This window comes from Ambystoma mexicanum, chromosome 14 (genome assembly GCF_040938575.1).
Source record: "Ambystoma mexicanum isolate Mex_15411 chromosome 14, UKY_AmexF1_1, whole genome shotgun sequence".
NCBI lineage: Eukaryota > Metazoa > Chordata > Amphibia > Caudata > Ambystomatidae > Ambystoma > Ambystoma mexicanum.
The window spans coordinates 384326335-384340834 of NC_090940.1; the positions used below are offsets into that span (position 1 = coordinate 384326335).

The 14500-nt window shown below is 50.5% G+C and overlaps 1 protein-coding gene across 1 annotated transcript in view; it reads left to right on the forward strand.

The window, feature by feature from the left end:
* The window catches only part of INO80 (INO80 complex ATPase subunit), a 1945052-nt gene that overhangs the window by 620860 nt on the left and 1309692 nt on the right, over positions 1-14500 (forward strand). The window lies entirely within an intron of this gene.

A 14500-nucleotide genomic window follows, 5' to 3' on the forward strand; every position in this document is an offset into this window, starting at 1 on the left:
AGAAATAAAAGACAAAGGAACCCACGGGCCAGGCAAGAGAGAGTGTCACCGCCGATACAACAACCAGAAGTAAACCGGCATAACGAAGGGGACGAGTGAGCACAGGTGGCGACCACCTAAGAGGTAATATGCCCCTACCAGCATAATAGATTAGAGATGCCGTACATGGGTCGCAATGTTACAGGCTAAATGTAGATGGAAGACAATATGGCTGCTGCTAAGAGGGAGCCCCCCCCCCCCATCCCGCTGCGGACTGCCTTAAGTGCACAACACTCAAGGATTTTGTTTGCCTGATTGTCGGCTGTCCTGCCTGACATCAGTAGTTGTTAAATGTTCGGGTGACAGATGCTTCGAGTTGGGCGGAGTATAGGGTGGGGAAAGGGTTGTTTAATTGTTAATGTTTTTGTTAGTATCTGGGGTCTGGAAGTCAACACATACATATCCTGTAAATGGCCTGCGCACCACAAACCAACCGACACTACACCCGCGAGCCTTGCGGGAGAACACGCGGATCACCCCAACTCCCATACTGAATGGCCCCCCCTGAAGTAGATTTCAGAACCCTACGTTTCCTGACCTGGAATGTTAACTGGCTGGGTGGAGGGATCAAAAGACGGCTGGTCACTCAGTTCTTGAACAGGCACACGCCAGATGTGGTCTTTCTGACTGAAACATACCTGGCAGGGACCACGTGCATCTTATTCAGACGCACCAACTATAAACTGGCTATACACGCTGGCTTTACCATGGGCTCCCGAGGCGTGCTCATAATAGTACACAAAAAACTGCCTTTCACCCTTACAAATGTGACACAGGACGTTAGTGGCAGATATGTGTACATCACTGGGTCATTATGGAACCAGTCCATTGCTATGCTGGTGGTGTATTCACCCCCAGTGCTGCTGCCCGCACTGTTAGATGACATCACGCCCATAATCTCTAGGGATGGATCCGATCTCATGATAACAGGCAAGGACGTCAATGAAGTAATGGAGGTAGGAATGGACCGTACACACCTGAGAGGGAGAGATCCGTCCACCCGCACTAAACTTGCTACATTCACCGCTGCATTAGGGCTGCGCGATGTGTGGCGGGATCTACACCCAGGTGACAGGGAATACTCTTTTGACTCGGGCGTACATGCCTCATTATCGCGACTGGACTATTTCTTCCTCCCGGCACTAGACATACACAGGGCAGTCACAGCAACCTTACTACCCCGAGGCATATCGGACCATTCCCGCATACTGATTGAACTGAATAAAAACAGACCACGCCACCCCCTGTCCGCCCCCCACCCATGTGGCGCTTGAACAACTATTATTTGGGCTTCCCAGAACTATTAGAACACACAACTAGCGACAACAACGTACTTTGAGATAAAAACTGGGTCAGTGGGAGGCGTACAAATCAGTGCTGCGGGGCGAGATCATCTCTTGGACTGCAGCACACAAGAAAAGGAATCAACGAGATCGGATTGAGGCTGAACAGCAAGTCACACAAGCCGAGGCAACCCATCTGACCCTTGACCATCCCGAAACCCATTGCTTGCTGATACTGGCCCAAAAACGCCTCCAAAATGTGGCACTAGACTGTTCCAAACAGGCCTACAGAACGATGCGGAACCAGAATATGAGACTGGAGACAAGGCGGGCAAAATGTTGGCATGGTTGGAAAAAAGAGAGGAGGGTAGTCGCCAAGTTCGGATGATCAGAACAGAAGGTCCAGAACCACTGCTAACTGATCAGGACATAGCTGAAGGCTTCCCCTCCTACTACGCAGACCTGTGCAAACCTTCCACAGCCCCGATTGACATCTCCATACTAAATGAGATCATCTTTCCCTCCCTCAACCCAGACCAGCAGACCCTTTAAGATAAAGACAGTATGGAAGAACCCGCAACAGCTATGTCAGAACTCCAAGCAGGGAAGACACCTGGGCCAAACGGCTTCCCGATAGAACTGTGGCGTAAACTGGGAATAAATGAGATAGCCCGCACTTAATGTGAATGTTCTCACATTCCAAAGTTCAGGGCCGTCTCCCTGCGGATCTTCAGAGGGCCACAATAATAGTGATCCCCAAAGCGGACAAACTACTAGACCACTGCGTTTCTTATAGACCAATTTCACTCATCAACAGCGAGACCAAAATCTTGGCAAAGGTGCTTGCCAATCGACTACAACCCGTGATAACGATGCTGATACACCCGGACCAATGCGACTTTATGCCACAGAGGTCCACCCGCATGAACATCCACAGGCTCCACTCAGCACTGAAAAGAGCACCCACCAAATGGGGCCCCCTAGCCTTACTTTCTATTGACTTTGAAAAAGCATTTGACTCTGTGCAATGGGAGGCAATATGGGAAATAATGCGCCGTATGGGTTTTTGTCCGCAGTACATGAGCTGGGTGAAACTTCTGTATGAATCCCCTGAGGCGGAAATGCAAGTGAATGGGTGGCCCTCGAGACCCTTTAAACTGGGGAAAGGGACCAGACAAGGATGTCCCCTGTCCGCAATGATCTTTGCCTTGGCCATAGAACCGCTGGGGATACTGCTACGAGCATCAGTGTCTTGGAGTGGTTTTCGCTGGGAGGAAGATTGGGAAGATAGTCTCTCTATATGTGGATGATCTGCTAATTTAATTGAAAGACCTGCACACCTCCTGCCCCACAGTAACGGACCTACTAAGTAGCTATGGCACATTTAGTGGACTACGAGTGAACCGGGCAAAATCAATACTATTTCCAATAGACAGGACAAACTTTACGAGGCCAGAGAACTGCCCGTACCGAATCGAACTGGATCATTTTCGGTACCTCGGCATACAAATCACAAACAAGCTCAGCAACTATGTGGTTAAAAACCTCCACCCAATCATGGCAAGATTTACAGAAGATGTCCGACACTGGGTCCTGCTCCCACTGACCCTACTAGGAAGGGCGGCCCTTTTCAAGATGATGCCCCTCTCCCGCTTCCTAAATGTATTGCAAAACGCCCCACTACACGTTCCACCGAAGGAATTCCAAAGAATTGATTGCATACTTAGAAAGCTGCTGTGGTGCAATAGACACCCCCGCATTGCACCATGCAGCCTCCAACGCACCATATGGGAGGGTGGGATTGGACCCCCACGCTTACAGTCGTAGTATTGGGCCGCCCAGATGCCAAGGGTAAATGACTTGCTGAACGGAGACCAATCACTGCCACATATTAGGGCTGCAAACCTAGATGAACGAAGCAGGTCCCAACTTGAACATCTGTATAGGGCAACACACCGGGCATCCCCCCGAACCATGTCAACACATAAGGCACTGGTATGGAGAGCAGCACATAAATACATTGATTGGGACACAAAAATCAACCCACTACAACCACTATGGCGAAACAGAAATCTTCCTGAAGTAAACAAACTCCAGAGCTGGCACATGTGGAGGGTCCTTGGGATCAAAACAGTTGGAGACATCATCACTGACAGCACACTGGTGCCTTTTGAAGCCCTGGTGTCCCGCTTTCACCTTCCACTCACTGAACACTACCATTACACACACTTACATCACGCACTACAACCCCACCTCCCGGAACTAGCGAATATGCCTGAAAGCACTCCTTTCGAAAGAAACATAGTCCAGGCAAGGATTGACCCTAAGACTACATCGATAATGTATAATGTCATAACCTCCTTTGCCACCACAGAACTCCTGAGTCTGAAATCGAAATGGGAGAGAGATGTCGGGGTTATACAAACGGAAGACTGGGTGATAGCCCTGATGTTTCCCCGTGAAATAGCAATCTCTGCCAGACTCCAAAATATAAAGTTTAAAATACTCCATAGAATATATTACCTGAGAGTGGCACTATATAGATGGGAGACGGGTGATAGCCCACTTTGTCTTCGCTGCAAAAGGGAGGAAGGCACTTTCTTCCACATACTATGGGAATGCACTAACATCCAACAGTACTGGCGGCAGTGCTGTGACAAATTCTCACGTGTGCTGGGGAAGGAAATACACAGAGATCTGAAACTGCTGCTTCTCTGGATAGAGGATGAGGGGGAACTGTCCAGACATGAGAAACAATTTGTCTCAACAACCACAGCTATAATGAAACGAAACATCGCAAAGCTATGGGGCTCTGCAATAAGCCCGCTATATGAACAATGGGTCACCGATGTAAACATGTGTCTGATAATGGAACGTAGAGTGTACATCGCGAGAGGATGTCCGAGGAAAGCAGACAAAATATGGCAAAAATGGGAGGATGCGCAATGAACAATGCAACTGATTGTGTGTTGGACACTGAGTGGGGGCAAAACAGGAACAATCTGATACACACTCTGTAAGCGGCGAAAGACTTTTCATGACCCACTTTGTTGTATGCGTGAGAATTTATGAAAGGTCTCTAGGGACCGGGTTTGACCGTAAGGTCTTGTAATTTTTAATGTTTTTAATGTGTAACGTAACGTTTTCTTTAACATGCAAAATCAATCAAATGTGTTCTAAAAAAAAAAATAGTTCATCTGCCGGCTATCTCCTGCTACACCAGATCTCCTGGATGATCATCCTTATGGTTGCATCAATTGGTCAAGGAATACGTCCAAGGACTATTCCGTTCGTTCCCCGGTGAAGGCTCCGGCCCCAGTATGGGAGCTCAATGTGGTGCTGACTAGGCTCATGGGTCCGCCGTTCGAGCCTATGCATTCAGCGCCACTGAAATTGTTGTTGTGGGAAACAGCTTTTCTTGTGGCCATCACCGCCGCACAACGAGTGGGAGAGATCCAGGCCCTCTCCTGTCAACAACCTTATTTGACATTACAAGAGACAAGGGCAGTGTTGCGGATGCACCCCTCCTTCATGCCCAAGGTGCCGTCGGACTTGCATCGAAACGGCCCTTGGTGTTACCTGTATTCTTCCCAACGCCTTTGTCGCCAGCTGAAAGGACTTTGCACTCGCTGGATGTGGTTAGAGTGCTGAAGTTCTATGTGGACCGCACAAAGAAGTTTCAGAAGATGTCGCAACTTTTTGTTAACTTTGGCCATGTGAACCATGGGAAGGCCCTCTCCAAGGCTTCCATTTCCAGGTGGCTCTCCGGCTGCATCATCCATTATCACCGGTTGGCAAACCGACCGTTGCCTGGCTGTCTGAGAGCCCATTCTGGTGTACCCCTACTTAACATCTGCAGGGCTGCTACTTTGAGGTCGACGCACACCTTCACAAAGTTATACTGCGTCGACAGAGATTCCAGGGAAGAGTCCAGAGTCGGCCAAGCAGTGCTGCGCAACCTGTTCGCTTGAAGGTGAGCCTGGTGAGGAGGTAAGAGATGCTTAATGTTGAGATGCTTAATGTTGTGCCTTGCCACCTCCTGTGGTTGTGCATGTGTGTACTGCTATGTATTCTTTATTCATAAGCATGTGAATCCATGCCAGACGCCATACTGGAGAAGGAACAAGTTACTTACCTGTACCTGTTGTTCTCCAGCATGGGTCTGGCATGGATTCACATGCAAACCCTCTCGCCTACCCCTCTGCAGCTCTTCTTTTGGTCCTACTGCCACTTTACGTGCTACTAAATCTGAAAATGGCTGCCAGAGGAGGGGCTTAGGGAGAGGGCAGTCATTGGCTGGGGGCAGTATGACCCAGAGACCAGTGATTGATTGTTAGGCGAAAGACAGTTCAGAAGTGAAACTGATTTTTTCTCTGCTGAGGATTCCCAGCCTGACGACGGGGAATATTCATGATCATGTGAATCAATGCCAGACCAAAACAGTTACAGGTAAGTAAATTGTTCCTTACACTTAATTTATTTCACATTCAGTTGTATAAGCCTTCTTCAGAATGGAGCAATATATGTAACAATTAAAATATACTTCAAAGCACACTCTTAGTTTCTCTAAATCAGATGATACCCATTTGGGATCGCACACAGACCCGTCCTGCACCCTCATGTGACTTAAATAGCTAGGACACTGTGGACATTGATTTATCACTGGTAATTTTGAGCAATACTGAGTTAGGTGTTAAAGATAGAAGAGAGGAATAAAACAAAGGTTAACAAATAATTCACAAACAGGTAAGTACATTTAAAAATCTTCCAATGCAGAGTAAAATTAACCCTTTCCTGGGGGAAAGGCCAAAGCACAAAGTCAGAGGTAAAGAGGAGTCACTCGGGGAGCCAGGACAGCCAATGTTAATTCCACAATCTCTAGGGGACCTGAAGATCTTCTTTGTAGGTAGGTAAAGAGTCTTGCACAATGTTTTTAGAAATGTTTGTAGAAAATAGAACACTTGAAGGGCCACAAGCTGGGAGGCTTGTGAGGGGCAAAGCTGTAGCAACTCTTTAAGGTAACCAAGACAGGTCTCAACTGAGAGCAAGTAAGGCTACACAACAAGAGGTAAGTTCTCTTAGACTTTACAGTACCTCTGGTTAGAAGAAATGGTTCCAGCTGGCTTCTGTTCCTGTACAGCTCTGCAGATCCTGTTGTCCCTGAGCCTCAGTTGTGGGGACAAGAGGGAGGTCATCTGGGGACTCCTGCTCTGCAATGGGAAGGTCAGCAGCAGCAATGGGCAAACTTCAATTCAGCAGTACTTCAGTGTTTCAGCTCCTTGCGTCTGACAGCAAATAGCAACACCATGGTTCTTGGGTGCCACTCTGGACTTTCCTTGCATCTGGGGTCTAGCACTCTGTTGAGGTGGCTCAGGCTTGTTCAGTCCTGCTTCAGGGAAGTCCGGAGGATCTTCCTGATGCTTAGTTCCAACTTAAAAGCAACACGCACAATCTGGTGTTCCTCTCCCTGGCACTTCCGTTCCAGCAGCAGCAGTGGAAGTACAGCCAGCTTCGAGAGGATATACAGACGGGCTTACTTTGGAGTTGATTGGTCCCACCAACTCAAAGGGAGAAGTCGTCCTTGCAGGGCTTCTCTAGTCGAGGCGAATTCAGAGCTTCAGCACAACAGGGCCTCACTGGGCAAACCAACGGTCCATGAGTTTCAGCAGGCGTCTCTTCCAAGTTCTTCTTCGGATTCCTTCATCCAGTGGTCGATTCTGCCTCCCAAGCCAAAAAGCCTCGCCTTTTATGCAGGTTTCTCCCATTCAATCCAGCTTAGCTGTCAATCACACAGCAGGGTGGATGTCCTTGCCGAACAGCCTGCCAGCCAATCACCTTTGGGTGCATTCCTGTAACCAAGGGGATTAAGCACAGGGAGTTTTGGGCACCTCCCTCAAATCCATACATACTGGAGCCAGAGGCGGGCTTCATTCGTGAGTCCTGCCAAAGACAAAAAGAACAAAGGGACCAAACCTGGTTTGGCGCGCAGAGCAAATCTCAACAAGGACCTTTCCAACAAGAAATGGCAAAAAAAGAAGACCGGGCCATTTTGACAAAATGGGCACCCATGGGTGCCTTACTGTTGCTGCAAACGCAGGCCGTGGTAAAAACACACAATGGTAGTAAAAAGTAAACCACTCCCACCAGCCATTAATTGTAGAAATGGTAACACAAAAATGTTACATGAGAAACTAAATGAAGGGGATACTAAGTAACCCCTCCAGCACCCAATGGTAAGATAGTGTGTGCTGGGTCTAAAAAGTTACAAAATGTAAGTAAAGTCAATTTCACTTCACTGCTCTTGGAAACAGTAGTTTCACCAAGAGAAGGTATTTAAACCTTTGGGGAATCTAAGAGAATTCCCTGTGCCGCTGCACTGAAGGTGCTGTGTGTCACAATGTAAATATGATGCCTATGGAGCTTGTCAGACTCCAAAGTTAAAAGAAACACAGAGAATAAATCACAATAAAAATACAGGAGGGATAAAAAGTCCAGCAAAAAGAGCTTGGGCCTCTAAGGTAAAAAGGAATTGGCACAAGTTTGAGAATTCTCCCTAACAACTATGCTTGTTTGTTTATTTCTATAGCGCGCCAAACCCAGAGCACGCATTTAATATGTTAAAATAGTACAGAGGTACAGTTATACAGTTATGGCACATCAGCTACAGTAATACAAGTCGGCAAAACGCAAATTACAGTTTAAGGCCATATTTACAGAAGAGAATGCTATTTACATATAAGTTAGCACTCTGCTAGTTGCATGGGTTAAAACGTGTAAGGTTAGGCAGGCAGAATAATGATGCATGTGACAGTGATGTGCTAGCTTGTTAGATTGGACTTAAGATTCAGCATAGCGGTTTTGGTTCCATATCTAGCTTTAAAGCCAGATTGGCGTGAGCCCAGGGTGCTGTTGTTCTCAATGAATTCCTCGAACTGTGAATGTGCCACTCTTTTAAGAAGGAATGGCAAATTTGTACTGTTACGCCCTGTCCCCTTTCTTGCATACTGTATGGGCGTCCCTCGTGAGGGACTGGAGAAGAAACCTTTTTCACCAGAAAAAAATCTTCTTCCCCTTTAAATTTAGAGGCGTGCAGGTGAGTGGTCCTTGGTGCATGCGCTCGCTGATTCCGCCAACCGGTGCCACTCCTCAGTCCCCTTTTCCGCATCGACGGGAAACGGGCTGAATTCACCAGCACTCCTGGGTTTGGCTGCGGCCAATCCACGCATGGATACTTGTTCTTTTCTATATTTTTGTCTATCATTCATGTACTCGGTCTTCAGCCGTCCTGCTCCTCCCCGGCGCATGTCGACTTCTACAGGGTAAAGCAGGTGTCCATCCTGCGATGGGCTCTCGCTAACTTCAGACCCCTACACCCTCTGCATACGTTGTCTTGGCCCAGACCATGGCTGGCAAGCTTGTACCGCGTGCAACGAGCTTTCCTCAGGGTCTCTGAAGAACAGACCAGCCAGGTGGAGGGGGCTCTTCCAGAGATCGCCTCCAGAGGACCTGTAGCACTTCGTCAATCCAGGCCCAGGGTAGGGCCACTCTTTTCCAGCGCATCCCGCAAGGACTCACCAGCGCGCAAGGAACCGTTCAGGGTCCCATACCAGCATGAGTACCAAGACTAAGACGGGGGTCAGTGGATCCTCTCAGTGACAGTGCTGAGGGACCGGAAGGTTCTTTTACCGGGTGTTCACACGAGGGGCCACACCTTAGTACCGGCAACATGTCCGAGGGGGCGCCTATGCGCAGCACTACCGGCAGCTCTGCCCAAGGGCAATACGCCTTCCAGGTCACGGCCTGAGGTGCGGGATAGGCCTTTTGTTCCAACACCAAGCGTCTTGGTCGGGGCTGGTTCCAGCGAGCCAGGCGCCACGCCTTCGGCACGTGGCGTGCAGCTCGACAAAATGGCTGCCGGCCCAGACAAGATAGCCACTCATCCGATACCCCCTCTTGCGGAGCGGGTGGAGGAAGGCGTCACTAGGTGGGACTGATGTCAACCAGGTGCGTGGCCTACAGGTTCTTCAGCAGTGCAGGGCAGGTTTCACTAGCACCCCAAGCAGAGCGTGCCCCGACCCCAGATGCCCTGGGGCACTCCGTCAGTATCACCTGCCGCCTCTACAGCCTCCAAAGACAGGTACTTCGGTAGGTTCTGCGGGCTGAGAGTAACTCCCCAGAGGGTGGTCATCCTCCGGGATGCCGTCGGGGACATGCTGACTTAGGTCACCCCAGCGGCACCCAAGTCATTCCTCCAATGGCTCTGGTGCTACAGGCCCCAACGCAGATGATGTTGCCCCAACGCAGACGTCGTTGCCCCAGCCGGCTCCACTGATTCCGGCTTCCCGGCCTCCTACAGTACAGGGGGTTCCACTACAGCCGCCGCAGCAGCCACCAGCTCCGGTCTCCACTCCACAGCCCACAACGCCCAGCACTCCTCCATCAGATCCCGAACCCCCAGCCTGGCTGAAACGGACCAGGAGGTGGACCCTGACACGCCATCTTCAGCCATGGCCTTCCATGAATGCCTTGCAGGTTTGGCAGGGTATTTGGGCCTTCCTCAACCCGAGGCAGAAAGCCGTAGTTGCCCTGGCCAAAAGGGGGATGGCTCAAGCCGCACTCGGCTCAGCCTGTCAATCGGCCACTCAGCGCTAGGTACAGGCAGATGGAGGGGGACACACTCTTGCTTTCAGTGCATACTCAACCGCACTCTTCTGTGATGGCTGCGGCTTTACTCTATTCCTAGCCTCAGTGGTCCTCGGCCACCTCGTCCTCGACGCCACTAAGCAAGGAGGAGAAGATCTTGATGGCACACGGGAAGGGGCTCCATGCTGGCAGCCACTAACCAGGTGCTCTGGCGGGCTATGGTGGACTTCCTTCCAGAACTTCCGGCACAGAGCCAAGCGCGCTTCAAGGTGGGACTAGGAGAATCCAGGCTGGTAGCACAGGACATTATGGAGGCCACCGTGGCCCACATCGATACCTCTACCCGGGCCATCTGCATTGCCCCGGACATGAGAAGGACGGCCTGGCTCTGGGCTACTAAGTTTAATCCCGATGTTCAGGAACGCATATTGGACCTTCCCTTCGAGGGCAGTGACCTCAACCATGGATGAGGAATCAGGTAAAAGGAAGAACGGCTCGCAAACCGCAAAGTCTTTATCGTTTCTTACGAAGGCCACGCCCAAGGCCTACACCCAGTCGCCGCAACGCTCCGACAGGGAGCGGGCGTTTGGCGGGTTCCGAGGCTTCCAGGAACATAGGTCCAGACATCCTGACCTTTCTCTGAGTCGGCATCAGAGGAAACAACGAAAGGGCGGGGGGCATGTTTTTTTTCTCCAACCCCCCTCCTCTGCAACAGCCTCGGAGGGAAAAAAGGTATGATACGCCCCGTTGGGTCCACGTGTCTCGAGAGGGGGCCAGACTTACCTTTCACGTGCAATTTTGGCACCAGAATTTTTCGGAACCCTGGATCCAATCCGTAGTCTCCAGGGGGTACCGTCTACCGATACCTTCCTCCCCACAGATTGGGACAGCAACTCTGCTGGCGGAGATCCGGTCACTTGTTGAGAGCCAGGCTGCGGAAGAAGTCCCAACCACCCTGTGAGGCTTGGGCTTCTCTTCCAGGTTTTTAGCCATACAGAAGGGGCACCAGTCTGGCCTGAGAGTTGTGTTGGACCTTTCCACCCTCAATCTCTCACTTCCTCTGCATAAATTCAAGATGGTTACGTCAGTGCTTATTGCGGAAACAGTGGACCGGGGAGACTGGATGTGCTCCCTGGATCTGAAGGACGCTTAGATTGGGCAGCCACAACGTTCCTTACTGCGCTTCGGGATCATGGGCTTCCATTTCCTATATAAATTGCTACCCTTCGTCCTCACCCGAGCGCCCAGGGTATTTACCAGGTTGGTGATGCAGTGGCAGCCCTCCTCATGGCCTCCACGCCTACTCATACCTGGACAACTAGCTCGTTCGGGCCACCTCTCCGGAAGCTGTTCAACATACGGCCTCCTCACTGATGGACACACTCAATGACCTGGAGTTCACTATCAATCTCAAGAAGTCTCCGCTGCAGCCCACGCAGAGCCTGACCTTGGGCCGCATCTCGGACAGGGGCTCTGTGAGAGTCTTTCCCTTGGAGGGCAAGATTGTGGCCATCAAGAAAGCTACAGCTCACTTACTCTCCAGGCCTGTGACCTCGGCCTGGTGGTACCAACTTCTATTGGGTCTAATGGCAGTGGTCCTGTTGGTTGTAACCCACACAAGGCTCGGGATGAGGAAATTATAGCTGCACGTTGCAGCCTCGTGGAATCAGGAGAAGGGCTCCCAAGAGGACCCAGTCATCACCCCCCCCTTTCTCCTCTTGGACCGCCAATGGTGTCTGCAGACTTCAACCTGCGGCAAGGCAAGCCCTTCCAACAGCCGTGTCCTCGGGTCACAGTTACTACGGACTCTTCCCTAGAGGGCTGGGGAGCCTCCCTGGAAAGCCACAGCGTCCATGTAGTGTGGATATGGCAGGAGCAGAGGTCCCACATCAGTTGGCTAGAATTGAAGGCCATATGTTTAGCCCTCAAGGCCTTTCTCCCTCCTATCGAGGGCAAGACAGTTCTTATCCAGACAGAGAACTCCACCAGCATGTACTATGTCAACGAGATCCCCTCCGTTGTGCAACCTAGCAGTTGGCATGTGGGAATGGGCTCTGAAAATCAACACCTACCTCAGGGCCGTCCACCTCCCCGGGGTGGTCCAACCTGGAGTTGGACAGGCTCAACAGACTAGGGGCTGACAATTACGAGTGGAATGGAACGACATTACTGCATATGCCTCCCCGCCCACACCCCTGGTCCACATGGTGATCTGCAAGGTAAATGAGTCCCGGCACCTCAGCATAATTCTAATAGCTCCCTGGGAGCCGTTGAGACTGTGGTTCTCCAAGCTTCTCAGCCTATCGGACAGACCATCCATTCACCTACAGCTGGTCCCCGCTCCTCTCTGGGTCCAGCAGGGGGGCAGAATACTCCTCCCTGCTACTCGCAAGCTAACCCTCGCAGCGTGCTTCATGAACAGATCTCGCTGCAGCACTTAAGTCAGGCTAACCTAGAGATCACCCATGGCACCAGAAGCAATGCTATTAGGAGCCAATATAGGAGTAAATGGTGTAGATTCTGTAATTGGGCCGACTCTAGGGAGGTCGACCCCCTTAAGGGCACATTGGACAACTTGCTCTCCTTTTCAGCACACCTCGCCTGCTCCGGTTTGCAGGTGGATATATGCCACACCATAGGGTAGCCATAGGGGCGTACAGGAATTCAGAGGAGGGCCTTGTCTCCCCCTCCAACCCAGTGGTCAAGCGACATCTGGGGGGCCTCCACAGGCTTTACTCGCCTATAAAGAAGCCACACCCAGTGTTGGACCTCAATGTTATGTTGGACGCCTTGGTGCACAAACCTCTTGAGTCTATGGCGTCCGCAGACATTGGGCTGGACACCATAGGGACAGCTCTCCTCGTGGGTCTCAGCTCGCATAGTCAGCGAGATCCAGGCTGCGGGGGCATCGGAACCCTACACCACTTTTCACAGGGTCAAGGACGTCCTGCGGGCGCACCATGTTTTCCTACCCAAGGCGACTTCCCCCTTCTATCTGAACCAGGAAATTGTTTTACCCACTTTCTTCACTGATCCCAAGGATGAGCCTCAGAGGGTCTATCACCGCCAGGGTTTTCAGGCGCGCGCTGAAATACTTCCTGGACAGAACCAAGGACTTCCACAAGTCGGACACCTTGTTTGTCAATTTTGTTGGGTCAAAGTCCGGTTATCAGGCCTCCAAGACCTCCATAGCAAGGTGGAGGGTCGCGGCCACCAAGGAGGCCTATGAGGGGCAGCACAAACCAGTGCCAGCGAACTTAGTCAGAGCCAAGGCCAGGGCCATCGCATTTCAACGGCAGGTCATCAGCAGCGCGGCTACCTGGGCCACCCCTTCGGCGGTCTATAAATACTACTGTTTGGACGCCCCCTCCAAGTCAGATGCGGCATTCAGGCAGGCGATTTTGAGAAACCTGGGTTCTTAAGGAGGGGCTCCTATCCACCCTGGGGCTACATTCAGTTGTAATCTCCCATACAATATGGAGGAAAGGGGACGAGATGTAAGAGTAATTAATAGATACTCACTGTAGTGACTAACATACTCTTTGTCCATAGTCCCCTTTCCTCCATAAGTTCCACCATCCTCCCCCCTATTAATACTAGTGTCATTAGGCCATACTGATCATTGTCGACGCGTCAGTGGGGACTGAGGAGTGCCGCCGGTGGGCGGAGTGAGGCGAGCGCATGCTCCCAGGGCCATGGCCAAGCGTTCCCCAGCGTGCCTCTAACGCCTCTAAATTTAAAGCGGAAGAAGATTTTTTTCTGGTGAAAAGGTTCCGTCTCCAGTCCCTCGCGATGGACGCCCATACAGTTTGATCGTAGATTTAGCTTAAATTATGGCTGCCTTAAACTTTTTCACTGACTATTTATAGAGACTAAGGGTTTGAGGGCATGGGATTTTGCATTAGTCCCTTTCCTGGGATCATTTCATGCATCTTAGTTGAATGATGGTGTTGCTATACCAAGAGTTCTTGCTGTTTTCAGATTTTATCCTCTTCTGGCGCAAGGGTCTCTATAGAATTAATAGTTGCCGTCAAGTGATTCACCAGTTCAGTGGAGTCATTAAAGGAGTCTAATGGGAGCAGTGTTAGGGACGAATTCTCCAAATGGCTAATTTCCCTTACCTAATGAGTCCCTCAGCAGCTTTGCTGGATTTCTAGGGTTTCTTTTTTTCACCTGGTAAGAGTGTGAGCCTTTTTCCCACTCTTAAATTTGTTTTGCTGTGTATATGTGTGATCTTGGGCTCTGGAGGCTCACCTACTCCATGGGCATCATCTTTGTGTGTGTTACACAGCACCTTCAGTGCAGTGACACAGGGTTGTCTTTCAGACTTCCCAATGACTCAATTTTTCTGGGACTGACTACTGTTTCCCAGAAACATGTAAAGTTGGCATTAACTTTATGTAGTCTCTTTAAACCACAGACCCAGTACACCCCATCTTACATGGAGTATTGGAAAGGGTTAATTCTTATCCCTTTTTGTCTGATTCTCTTGGAGCACTGTTTCGCTCCCTTTTCATCAAGACTTGGCTGGTGGT